General features: G+C 39.8%; 1 protein-coding gene and 1 pseudogene across 1 annotated transcript in view; both read right to left on the bottom strand.

Annotated features, from left to right (window-relative positions):
- The window catches only part of opcml (opioid binding protein/cell adhesion molecule-like), a 2,217,520-nt gene that overhangs the window by 1,829,055 nt on the left and 374,131 nt on the right, over nt 1–14,334 (bottom strand). The gene's annotated exons all lie outside the window — the stretch shown is intronic.
- On the bottom strand, nt 805–1,294 carry LOC140493985 (peptidyl-prolyl cis-trans isomerase A-like; annotated as a pseudogene).

The raw sequence follows: 14,334 nt of genomic DNA, 5'->3' as shown, positions 1-14,334 counted from the left end.
GGAAATCTGTGATGACTGTGGGTAGATGAGTAGCCTTAAATTCTCTCAATGAAGGATTGGGAATGTCAAATTTAATAAATGATTAGCATCAAACTGCTGATTAAACATCCAGTCAAGCCCCAACAGAAATTCAATCAGCATTACCAACTGGACTCAAAGCCCATGTGAATCATGCAATTATTAAGATGGACTTTGACAGAGCAACAGGTAATATAAAGCTACTGCAGTGTCGATGCGCAGAATTTTTGTTAAGAAATCCCTGAACTTCACAGTGAAGCTCTGTAATGATCTGACAGAGAACATGGAGAGACTGTTCCTATTGTTCACCATGCAGAATTTGAAGAGGAAATCATGAGAAAGTTGAAGTGACCAAGCTCACAAGAAGTTGAACAAGGCTTGATATGGCGATGCTGGTGTTGGACTGGGGTGTACAAAGTTAACAACCACACAACCCCAGGTTAAGGTCCAACAGGTTTATTTGGAAGCATTGGCTTTCAGAGCACTGCTCCTTCATCATAAGACACATTAGGTGACAACTATTTAGTTTATTGGAATGTAGTGATTCAGTATAAGGCAAAGGTCAATTATTACATCTGGATGGTTGTTCCCATTATAAAACAAGCATTGGTCCAGTAGCTGAATGAAGCAAAGCACTGCCATATCACTAGCCCAACTACACCATCGTATGAATGACTCATCATGGCAACAAGTGGTGATCTTTGAATTTCACTTTTCTGACAATGAGATGGAGAGATTTTGGTCATCAGTTGGGTGGACTACATACAGTAGCTCTTTTGAATTCTTTCATTGCATCTCCCCACAGTCAGTAATGACAACACGGGAACTTGGCTTCCCATTTCTTGATCCCATAGCTTCTATCACCTTCACAAAGTTCATCCCTTCTCCACCTTTTCCAAACACAACATGTTTTTCATTTAACCATTCAGTTTCTGCAGTACAGATGAAGAACTGTGACCCATTTGTATTGGGCCCAGCTAAGCCATTGACTGCTGCCTTCATGACGGAGGTTGAAGTTTTCATCCTCAAATTTGGGACCATAGATGGAGCAGCCACCAGTGTCATTGCCAGCTGTGAAGTCTCCATCCTGGCACATAAAGCCACAAATTATTCGGTGGAAAACTGATTCTCTGTAGTCAGTTCCTTGTTTCTTTAAGCACAGCCGCCGGAGGTTCTCTGCAGTCTTTGGAACAACATCCTTGCTTAGCTCAAAAACGGTGTGCCCGGCTGGCTGGTTGCTAATCGAGATGTCGAAGAAGATTTTTGGGTTAGCCATTGCACCTTGTGTGTTGGCCCGTTAGCCTGGCCACCCATTCAAAAAGACCACCATGCCCTCACGTTGAAATCATGTTGGGTGATCCTTCCATTCACTAGGGGGTTGTAAAGGAAGGAATTTCAGACCTCAAGACCTATAGTATTTACAACTATTTTTATCATGTACACTTTGAAAAAAAGTTATCATGATTTCACGAAAATGTTTTTGACATCTTTAATATTCTTATTTTAAATTCTGTAGGAATAACACCTTCCAAAGAAAGAGATTCTAGCAATATACAAATATATTCATAGGCACTGAAACCATGTCTATGGCATGGCAGGTGTTCTCAGTATCAGGGGAAGTACGGCATCTCAAAGACTATCATGCAAAGCAAAAAAAAAATCAGCATTAATTCAACACATTACTTAGCACAACACAATAGGGGAGGATGCTTATTATGAGAAAATTCAGTTAGTCATGCAAATGCTAATTTAATGAACCACATGGAAGTCATGTATTGTGTACACACTATATAAATAAAACACAAATTCTTGAACAATATAAATTGAGGAAAATTCTCCTATACACTAGTGGTGAAACAACTTGAAAATCAATATTTATCATTGTATTTGCAAAGTTCTTTACATTATGCAAAAAAAAGCACAACTGCTGTTTCTCCTGTGCCAAACATCCTCTAATGGGTGCAACTGATTTTTTTTTTTATTTAATAAAAACCACAAGGCAGCTGCGATTCCAAAATGAAGGAGCAATTTCCTTCCCAGCAATTACAATTTTTAAATGAGTTCTTTGCTTAAAAATCATGTGTTTGGGGTCAAATGTATGTTCAAAATTTTAATAAGCAGCTCATCTTAGTAATGAGATGCAAACATTTAATCATGTACATGATGCTTGGGAGAAAGGGACAGATGCATGAGACTGTGCCAAGAAATTGTGGCACATTTGTGTGATTCTAAGTTAATTCACCCTGCCTTGCTAATGTAGTTCATTACCACTGACTTAGAATGTTGCAGTTTAAAGTTTGAGCTGTTATGCTTCGGCTGAAATTAATTTTCTTTTGCATTCAGAGAACAGTTAAGGGAGGGGCCAATAGATTCTGCATGGGATCCCACAGTCTATATAACACAGAAACCTAAATGTTCCATTCTGGTATTAATACCTCACACAAGTTTCTTTATCCTTGTCTATCACTACGAGACAATATTCCCTTCTCCCTTCCATTTTTGTCCAATGTACACCTAAATGTATTTACTTGACCATTCATTGTGATATTGGGTTGCACATTAATCCAGAGATGTTCTGAGAATCCAAGTTCAAACCCTGCCTTGGCAGATGGTGGAATTTGAATTCATAAAATAAAATTTGGAATCAACAGTCTAGTGACAACCATGAAACCCCTGTTAGTTGTCAGAAAATCACTCATGCCCTTTAGCAAAGTGTACTGCCATTCTTACCCGGTTTGGCCTACCTGTGACTCTGGACCCATAGCAATGTGGCTGCCTCTTAGCTGCCCTTTAGGAAATTAGGCCAGTGATGTCCATATCCTGTGAATGAAAAAAGGAACAAGCAATCCGAGACCAGCAACTGCACATTGCAGGCAATGTCAGTGGAAGTGGTAACACCAGCTGGCAATGTACCAAGGGAGAGCCCAAGGATTGCTGAGAGGCCCAGAACTTAGGTGAGGTTGCACAGGATGGGACTCACCAGTGATGGTGGAGTCAGTTATTAGCAAGGGCAAGGGGATGCCTCTCAGAGCTCCCCCTCACTCACTCTGATGCCAGATCAATCCATCAGGCAATGAATGACTTTGATAAAGGGACCCCTGGGAGCCTGCGAACAATTACATCAGAGTTTGCATTTTGGATTACCTGGGTGAAAAGACTCCAACCAATATATAAGATGTGGCCTTTAAGTGGGCACTGCCTGCACCTAATTGATGTTGGAACATCCATCATGAACCTTCCTACTTTAGATTTTGTCCGATCAGAAAAATAACCCAACTCATCCCTCCACCACCTGATTTTAAATTCCACCTTGAGTGTAATTTAACCATGGTTTGAGACTCGTTTCACATAACATCCCCACTCTTCAATTCTGTTCCTTGAGTTTTGTAAGCTTTTGCTTACAAAGTGCTATGACAGCTACAATGTACCAATCATGATCCTTCTATGCTGCATGCTATGATTCTGAATAGAATCCACTTATAGTTGGTCACTTATTTCATTGAAGGGCTTTCTTTCGTGAAGCTGCTATTATTTAAAAAAGGCAGAAAATATTCAACAGAATGTTGGAATGAAATATGAAAGTGTTACAGAGCATTAACACATCTCTAAACTTCTGTAAGCTGGAAAGGCTGCCTAATTAGGAATCTTCTTTGAAGTTGCTTGTGATCTTTGCACTAACAACATTCTTGGCAAGAAAGTAGGAAGAAAAAGGAGAAGATCTCACCAGGATTCCAAAGTATTATGCTCTGAATCATCCACTACTTTCCTCTAGGCGGGCTTTGAAGGCATGTTGGAAGTTTCAGTGGACTCAAAGCAAGTTAAAAGCACCTCGTTGGGAAATAATTTATATGGTGAACAGAGCGATGCAAAGTTTTAGTTTGTGGCCACAGCAACATCAAATGGCACTTGACAATTGCTGTTTTGAAAGTGAGAACATAAATTAAAGTATTCAAATTAGTTTTTTTTACTCTTTATAATGCACAGTGTTGACAATTTATATGAAGCTATAGCAGATTTACTGCCATAACACCAGTAGCAAAATATTGAAAAACAAATGCATTTGCATTGGAAACAATAAATCCATATCATCTGAGATTTCTACACTGAAATTAAACTAAAGTTGAAAAAGCTCAGAGACCTGACAGTATGTGTACTGAAAACTCATGCATAATATTTTGAAAGCAGGAAAAGTCAGATTCATGAAGACCAATTTGCATTAATTGAAAAACGAATTAAAACAATAGTTAACATGGCTGCGAAACATGGTGGCAGATGGAATGAGGAAACCAAAACAATTCAGGAAGCACCCCTTTACAATATGAGGAACTGAAGCAATCTGGTAGAGGAAACTTTTGTTTTTCATTTATTCAGCAACAGAATATATTACAACACGCATACACAACAGTCAAAATCAATACAATGATTGAAATAGGACAGATTCCTCCTTGGTGTTAGCGAGAAGCAACTTGTGATGAGCCTAACTCCTCAGACATTGGGTAGGCCACTTTTGGAACACTGCATTCAATTCTGGTCTGACTCCTACAGGAAAGATGTGAAACTTGAAAGCAGTCATAAAAGATTTACACGAATGTTGCCAGGTTTGGAGGATTTAAGGATAGGGAGACACTGAATAGTCTGGGGCTATTTTCCCTGGAGCACCAGAAGCTGAGAGGCAACCTTATAGAATTTAATAAAATCATAAGGAGCATGGATAGGGTGAATAGTCAAGGTCTTTTCCTCAAGGTAGGGGAGTTCAAAACCAGAGGGCATAGGTTTAAGGCAAGAGGGAAAAGATTAAAAAGAAAGGGGCCTATAGAGCAACCTTTTCACGCCGAGGGTGGTGCATGTATGGAATGAGCTCTCAGAGGAAGTGGTGGAGGCTGGTACAATTACAACATTTAAAAGGCATCTGGATATGTACATGAATAGAAAGGGTTTAGAGAGATATGAGCCAAATGTTGGCAAATGGGACTAGATTAATTTAGAATATCTGGTATGCATATTCATGTTGAACCGAAGAGTCTGTTTCCGAAGAGACTCTATGACGCTAAGTTCAATCTCAGGCACAAAGCAACCTATAATAAGTAAGAGGCAGCTTCACTCAAGTCATAGGAGTGACTGCTGTGTTTACTGAGTTTACATGAGAGTATAATCACAATAGTTAAATTTAATATCCAGCCAGGTTGAAACAGGTCAAAGATATCTCCCAGCCAACTCTTGGGATCCCAGTGTTTTATTGCTCTGTATTGCTAACTTCTGTGATCTGCTTCAATCATGCAGCCTGTCAGGCAATTGGAAAACTGGGACTAGAACACTCTCGTCCTATTTTACTGACTAGGTTATTCCAGAAAAAAAAATTGAAGTAATAAGCTTTTGTTTCCCTCCCCTAAAGCTAACATCCATCAATTTGATAAAATACTCATAAGAGACTCACAAGGAAATTTCAAGACAGTGATATGATTCCTTTGAAGATTCTGACATAAAAGCAGATAAAAGCACAGACTGATGTAGCACCAAGATTTCAGACTAGAGGCTGTATGTCCAATTTGTAGCTGGTGCTGAGTGAGCTGATTTCAGTGAAAGCAGCGGTCAAGCACTGTAATTGCTGAATGTGCTTTGTGATGAAAAAAGGGAGAGTGTGAGTTAACACTTAAAACATGAACAGTCTGATTCCACCTTCTTTCCAGTCACTGCTGTGGGAAAGTGGGTCCTCAGCTCGGATGTGATGGTGTCCAGTGGCACAGAGTTTGCTGATGCTACATTATCCAGACTAGAAACTTGCATGAAAAAAGTTGGACTATTGATCAAGTCAAGGTGCCATAGTCTTACCAGACCACAGTGCTGTTCCCTCCTAAGAAAGAGATGACTGATGGTGGTATAACCTGAGGGCCACCATACCTCAAGTAAGGGAGAGGTTGAGAAGCAAAGTCCTTCATGGTGACCTCAGTGAGTGGGGAATTGAACCCATACTATTAGCATCACATTACTTCACAAGCCAACTGAGCTAAACCAACACTGACTACTGATGTGGTTGCTGAAGCTAACACAAAGACACCAAAGCTTGGAGGATGTCAGAGTGCTTAGAAATTGGCAATGGAGGGCGTTAACACTAATTCATTGTGAAAGCTGGAAATCACTTCTAATAATGTCCTTCATAGCAAAAACAGCTTAAGGAAGTTTGTGCCACAGATATCCACTCTAAAGCTAAAAACAATATGACACATAAAGGGGGTCAGTTTGCTCAGTTGGTTCAATGACAAGTTTGTGATGGAGAACAGCACCAACAGTCTGGGTTCAATCTCTTTTCCAGCTCAGGTCAACTTTGCACCTGCTGCCTCACTTTCACCAGGCTTTATGTAGAATAGTCTCCTTCAAGTTCTGTACCCAATTGTCCCAAACAGGGAGAGATACTTACAGTCCCTTATACACTCTGGCTGATTATCTCCCTAATAACTAAAGTGATCATTCATTTCCTCATATCATTCTAAATTGCTTTAGAATGCTGATCATGCTCTTTTAAAATTGCAGGAAACAATTTCTGTCAAGATTAAGATCCACCAAATCACAATGCAATTGATTAATGGTTACAGATAAAATACTCGAAAAAGGAAAGTTCAAAACCAGCTACTCATAAGTATCTAAAGTTGCTTCTTATTAATAAATTAAATTGTTGGCAAAAGATTTTTTTTTCACAAAAATACAACTGGGACCAACAGCTAAACCTCTCCAGCTTTTGTAAATATACAGGCGCACATCATTTCAAAAGTAATCACCTATATTGGATTTTCCATCAATTAATCATGTTCAGAGTCATTTCCACATCCTCCACACAGCTTGATAGAGGCTGAAATGAAACCTTCAAAGTTACATGTTAGCTTGAAGTTTTGGTTGACAGAAACTGTGATATAAACTATGCATCAAAGGGAGAGAGCCATTAATTAGCAAGCAGCCTGCAGTTTAAGTTTCAAATTTTACCACACGTACTGAAACTCCTACCATCACAGAAACGAGGTGCACTCAAAGGGTCTGTAAAAGTCATCACCATCATTGAACTTCAGTGCACAGAAGAAGTTGTGAGTGTTCATATGTATTTAGCTTCACTCTATCTGATGATGCTGAACAGACGATGGGTTGAGGGTTTTGAGATTTTATGAGACCCCAAAACGAGCAAGCGTGTTCTGCACAGCTCCCGAAAGTCCTAAGTAATTAGTGTCAGCATGTTAATGCAAACCGCTTCTATGAGAATCATGCAATAAACTTCCTTGCTACGTAAGACAAGTGCCTCTTCTGTTTGGAGCACCTCTACCACTGATAATTAGACTGGCTCTAGACTCAGCAAAAAGAAAATTGATGCCAGAGGGCAATAAAAATGTACTTTTCTATCTTTCCACATGCTGGTGGAGAGAATTACAGGGAGAAGGGAATTATTGGGAGGGCAAGAAACCGAAAAAAAAAACAAAAACACCTCCCAAAGAAAAATTAAGCAGGAGCCTCACCACAGCTTCGTCCTGCAAAAGCTCCAACGACCCAAAAAGCATACCGGACCAGTGGGCTAACATCTTATTCACTTCCCAGTGAATAAAACTAAAGTAAAACTAAAGAGATAGACAAGATGATCATAGGTGGAGGGGAAATCTAAATTCTACATGAGTGCACAGACTCCAGGCATCAAGTTGATACATGAAGAACTGATCCTCTGCTCCATTTACTTAGCTTTTATCGATCCAATGCCAGACTTTATTTATTGCGATTTTATTCTTTCTTTGCTTTTTGTCTCAGATCTATTGCAGTCTCAGCCTTGTTGTATGGATGCACATGTGAGGACTGGCCCCCATATAGGAACACAGCCTCAGCTGTTACATCAGGCATTTTGCAACCACTCTCGACAAAGATTTCCACACACACACAGAGACATCTAAGGGCAACAGTATTCATCTAAAAGCTTTTTGTATTGATTAACCAAAAGAAAAGGCTTCTGCAGTGTCGTATCTCAACTCCGTTTACTGTCATGAGTGGTCTAAATAAAACCATACAGCTATCACTTTCTGAAAGAGAACATGAGATCAAACTACAAATGATAGATCTTGCACTTGTTTGCAATTACCTTCCACGTGTAAACGATTGTTATGTGCTTGAATCTGCCCTGGATCACACAGACTCATTCTCCTGTTGTCTACAACAGAAGTTTGCTCCTAACTATTTTTGATTTTGAGAGAAACAGAAGGTAGGAGGAATTAAGACACCGTGGGAATTTTTGAGGGAGTATTTAAGGTGTTCTTGTAAAAAAATTACACATGTTGTTCCTTCATTGTTGGACCCTTCCGTTGATGTTCAATAACTTGAGGCTGTTGTGAGACTTCTTGATGCGAACTTACAAACAGAGGTCTAAGAGTTGTGTACTGTGGTGAGATGTTTGGCAAGCTCCACTTTGACATTGGGGTCATCTCACCATATCATGTTGGCTTTTGGGAAGCAGTACAGTGAGATTCTCACAAGGTGAGTTCCCAACTCATGCTGGCCATTAAATGCCTTGCTAACAGCCCAACTCACATTCTGGATTAGAGTGGTGCTGGAAAAACACAGCAGTTCAGGCAGCATCCAAGGAGCAGAGAAATTGATGTTTCGGGCAAAAGCCCAACTCACCACAGGTTATGATCTTACCGAACATCAAGTCGTCAGGAAAACTCAATCTGGAAATGAGGTGAAAAATCATCCAAGTAAAATATGATGACTATTTTTACTATTTCTCTCTTCACAGAATCAACATGAGTATTTGAGTATTTCTTGCAATTTCTGGTTTTATTTCAGATTTCCAGTATGCACAGTATTGTCATTGGATTACTTTTTCTCACCTGTTCTCAGGACTAAACCAATGTCATAAGCTTGCTCGCAATGAGGCTTTGAAGTCTTTAATATTTACAGGAATGTCAAACTGTTCATTATTCTTAGTTGTCAGATTACCATCTTATTTAGTGGAAGTATGAATACAACTCCAGAGATGTGCCTTGCAGATACATTGACCAAGTGATTCTCTAACATCTGATTTAATTGTGACAGAAGTAACAATATTCTGAAATCACAATTTCTTTTCTGGTTGTTCAACTAATGTCCAGCACAAGGAGTGACACTCCATTGTCCAATTCATCAATCTACATTTAATGATGAGGTAGACTCAAGCTGTTACCATGGAAAGGACAGTTACTTCATTCGGCAATTAAACTAAAGAAATAAATACAGGAACTATAGCATTCAAATGCCACTGGTTTACTCAAAAGCAAATTTGTGTCTGAACAGAAGGTCAAAAATATGGTTCGACAATATAAGTGTTCATTATGAATGCAGTTCCAGAACTCAATTTTTCTTCAGTACATGTCACAGAAACATAGAGCTGTACAGCATGGAAACAGACCCTTTGGTTCAACTCGCCCGTGCTGACCAGATATCCTAAACTAATCCAGTCCCATTTGCCATCATTTGGCCAATATTCTCCTAAATCCTTTCCATTCATATACCCATCTAGATGCCTTTTAAATGTTGTAATTTCCAGCCTCCACTATTTTCTCTGTTGGCTTATTCCATATATGCACCACCCCCGGATGTGAAAGTTGCCCCTTAGGTCTTTTTAAATCTTTCCTCTGTCACTTCAAACCTATGCCCTCTAGTTTTGGATTCCCCACCCTGGGGAAACGATCTTGGCAATTTGCCCTTCCCATGCCCCCCATGATTTTAGAAGCCTATTTAAGGTCAACCCTCAGCCTCTGACATTCCAGGGAAAATAGTGCCAGCCTATTCAGCTTCTCCCTATAGATCAACCACCACCCCCCACAACCCTAGCAATATCTTTGTAAATCTTTTCTGAACCCTTTCATTTGTGCAACATCCTTCCTATAGTAGGGAGACTAGAAGTGAACGCAGTATTCCAAAAGTGGTCTCACCAATGTCCCATACAGCTGCAACATGACTTCCCAACTTTTATACTCAATATACTGATCAATAATGGAAAGCATACCAAACGTCTTCTTCACTATCCTGTCTACCTGGGACTCCAGGTTACAGTCCAACAGGTTTAATAAACCTTGTGTCATTTGATTTTTTAACTTGGTCCACCCCAGTCCAACTCTGGCATCTCCACATCATACTTAGAACTCCACTTTCAAGGAACTATGAACCTGCACTCCAAGATCTCTTTGTTCAGCAACATGTCCCAGTACTATATCAATAAGTGTATAAGCCCTGCTCTGATTTGCTTTTCCAAAATCTAGTACCTCGCATTTATCTAAATTAAACTCCATCTGCCACTCGTCGGCCCATTGGCCTATCTGATCAAGATCTCGTTGTACTTTGAGGAACCTTCTTAGCTATGCTAAAGTTAAAGGTTATCTTTGCATTGGGCAAGAGGAAAGCTCTGCTCTAAATGTATTCACAGATTAAGGGAATCAAAAACACATCTTAAAAGGTTGTAGTGTCAAGTTCACCCAGTTCATGTTGCTTTCATTAACGAAACACAAGGTTACCTTACATGTGAACTTATTTTTCAAGGAACATATGGATGCAGTACTGCTTGGTCTAATAGATGACATTGTTGTAAAAGACTGCACGACAGTTTCAAAGTAAGGCTGCTCTTTCTATGCCTTGGACAAGAATAATTCCTCAACCAGATTCATTCACCCTTTGTCTCATTGTCACTAAAAAGGCCTTTCTGATGTGAAAAGTATCCATCGCATTTGCTGATTGAACACTCACAGCTCAACTCCAGTGGCTAGAAGTGTAATGCATGACTTTTTAAGTTACATGAAAAGCACAATGAAAATACAACACTTTTTTTTATATTTTGGGATTTTGTCCTCTTCCTCTTTGCTTTTTTTTAAGCCATGAGAGTTGAAAATACACCACGTTGTTAAAGCCAGAGCAAATACAGCATTATCTTTGGTTGAACCGAACCATCTCAGGGGACTTTTGGATACTCTGTTTTGTCTGCTCCTTCTATCTTTGTAACTCTATCCCATGAACAGACATCACATTATTGCATTTTTTTAGGGGGCGGCACAGTGGTTCAATGGTTAGCACTGCTGCCTCACGGTGCCATGGACCTAGGTTTGATTCCAGCCTCAGGCAGCTGCCTGCGTGGAGTTTGCACATTCTCCTGTGTCTGTGTGGGTTTCCTCCGGGTGCTCCGGTTTCCTCCCACAGTCCAAAGATGTGCAGGTTAGGTGAATTGGTCACACTAAATTGAAATGGTGTCCAGGGATGTGTAGGTTAGATGCATTAGTCAGGAGAAATGCAAGTAGCAGGGAATGGGAATGGGTCTGGGTAGGATATTCTTGGGAGGGTCGGTGTGGAGTTGGTGGGCCAAATGGCCTGTTTCCACACTGTAGGGATTCTATAATTCTACTATGTGAAGGTATTTGAAGATGATGAGTGTATTTGCAGTTCCACTTGAATGCCTCCAAAGGCCATAAAACATTATTTTTTCCAAGTGTTTAGCAAACAAGTTCTTGAAGATCACAGGTTCAATGCTGAATGAAGTTGTAATTTACGTGTAAGCAACCATTGGTGCAGTTTCTTACCTGAGGATGTGAAAACGAACACTAATTCCCCTATTAGCAGTAATTGTTTGAACTGTCTCAATTAGCTTTCATTGAGAGTTAACTTAAATGAACAAAAGAAAATACAGAGAGACCAGTGAGAATATTGGAGAAAATAACATGGGGAAAATACAAGAACAAAGAACAACACAGTACAAGAACAGGTCTTTCAACCCTCCAAGCCTGTGCTGACATTGGGGAGTACATCTTTATATTTCGAGTAAAGGTACATTACTGGGATTGATCATGTGATCATGTTGCATCAGTGAGGAAAGATGATACTTGCTGGGTTGTATGCTAATTTTTTTTTAAAGCTCTATTCTCAACACTCAAATTTCATATTTGATAAATATAAAATGCAAGAACTCATTCAGCTGATTACGTTAATGAAATACCTTTTTATCACCACTAAATGGCAGCAGTGCACTAAATAAACAAATCATGACAATAAGTTATCCTGGCAGCAGATGTTACCATTTCTACATTTAACGGGAGACGCAATCTCATATAATGGTTAGAACTGGAAAGCCAATTGTCAGATGGGATACTTCAAATCTAAGAGAGAGGCTCTGCTGCTGCCAGGTTCACTTATTGTATCGGTGGTGGAGTATTGCAAAACTGCTGCAATGGCAGCTGGGAGCACATATTGCATTGGCTCGTTTGCATTTAACTTGGTTCTAATATAATTTCAATTTGGCAATGTCAGGCTCTTCACTTGTTGGATTAGATATACTGGGATCAGAAAGTGTTACATTCACCAGTCAACATGTTTCCATTATGTTGCAACGCAGCAGAGCAACATACAGAAATACTCCCAAATATCAGAACACAGGGGAATCCAGAAGGGTACCAGGCCATTCAGCTTTCCAGGCCTATCCCTTTATAATAATTCTGTATGATTAATCTTAGCACTGACTTCTATTCTACTGTGTTAATGCAAAATTGAAGCTGTGATTTGCTCTCATAAAATGCACAAGTTAACCAATTTCTGCAGTTACCAGGTGGGCCACAACTTCTTTTTACATAGAGCTGCTTCCCTTTTAAGTTTGATTGTCTACTAACTTGAGAAAAACTAGACCAGAGAGCTTTGCCTGAACTGTATTCCACAGGAGGAGAGCATCAAAGGAGACAACATTCTAGTGCAGAGGTAACTACTGAGAAGGTGTAGTTTGAGGTGTTGAAAGTCAGATTGGTTGATTGTTCACGTGATATACAGGAGGCCTTGACACAGCAACACTTATCATGGGCATGTACCTGTATCATTCAAATTCTGACTTAGAGGCCTATTGTTGCTCCTTGATTGGTCAGAAACATGCAACTCCCCAACCCGCACCCCCACCCCTTCTCTGGATTGTGGGTGCACCTACACCATGTAGACTGCAGCAGCTCAAGGAAGTTGTCCACCAACTTCAAAAGGGTAATTAAGTTTGGACAGTACATGGCCAGTGACACACAAGTTTGATAAATGCATTTTTTTATAATCTTTCACAATATGAGTCAATGACCAATTGTTGCATTATTGCATCATGTACTAGTCCAATAAATTAATTGCAGCTTATTATTCCCCTGTATTTCCTGCTAACTTCAAGCACAATCAGTTTATTATATAAGTTTCTTCACCTTTTTTGCATGTTCCTAAATGGTACTGGCTGACAGACTTAAATTGGAGCTTTCAGTTGTGCTCTCTCCCTCATTCCAGCCTGTAGACTAGAGTGGTGGTAGTAACATCAGAAGCAAACACAACAATGATGATAAAAACACAATGGTATCAGAGTTACACCCCATTCTATAAAGTACACTATTTTCCACGGTTTTTAAAACAAAACTACCAGCACAAAAATTGAACTTTTCAGAAATGTGCTCATTGCTTCGGGAATTTACTCTGGTAGTTGGAAATTTGGTACACTCTGGGGCAGCACAGAATTCCAACATTAGATCAACCTTTGGACATCCACATACGTGTGGACTCCTAGAATCTCTACAGTGTGGAAGGAGGCCATTCTGCCTATCGAATCCACACTGACCCGCCGAAAAACATTCCACCCAAACCCTGTCCCCAAAAGTATGCAATTCCCATGGCTATTCCACCTAACTTACACATCTTTGGACTGTGGGAGGAAACTGGAGCAACCAGAGGAAACCCACACAGACATGGGGAGAATGTGCAAACTCCACACGGATAGTCACCCAAGGCTGGAATCAAACCAGTGCCCTGTGAGGCAGCAATGCTGACCACTGAACCCCCGTACTACCTCCTGACTCCTGAAGTTGTTGTCAGTTTTCATGAGGAAATTATGCTGAATACTGAAGGTTTTTCTACCATTACCACTGCAAAATCTAACCCTATGAAGCAAATAAACAGAAAAAATGATGTTATCTGCTGGAAACAGAAGGTGAGAAATGTCTCTAGACACTTTTCTCATAATTCCACACCCTCAAACCATGCTCCATTATTCCACATGTTTCTCACACGCCCACTGAACATCTCCAAGTTAGCATTGGTATACGTTCTGCTAATGTAGAAATTCATGTACCTTAGGCTTTTAAAATATTAAAGGATGTATGTTAAATATGAAAACTAAAGAGTACCATTTGTTTATTGTTTCATCTGAACGAAGCCACGTGAGTCAAGTCTGATCTCCAAAACTCGGCTTTAACTCCCAAAGCTCATGAATGACAACTGAGCTTCATGTTTTTCAGCACACTAGTGGCATTTATAATTTATTTTATT

This window comes from Chiloscyllium punctatum, chromosome 23, assembly GCF_047496795.1.
Source record: "Chiloscyllium punctatum isolate Juve2018m chromosome 23, sChiPun1.3, whole genome shotgun sequence".
Taxonomy (NCBI): domain Eukaryota; kingdom Metazoa; phylum Chordata; class Chondrichthyes; order Orectolobiformes; family Hemiscylliidae; genus Chiloscyllium; species Chiloscyllium punctatum.
This window is presented reverse-complemented; position numbering and strand designations above follow the sequence as displayed.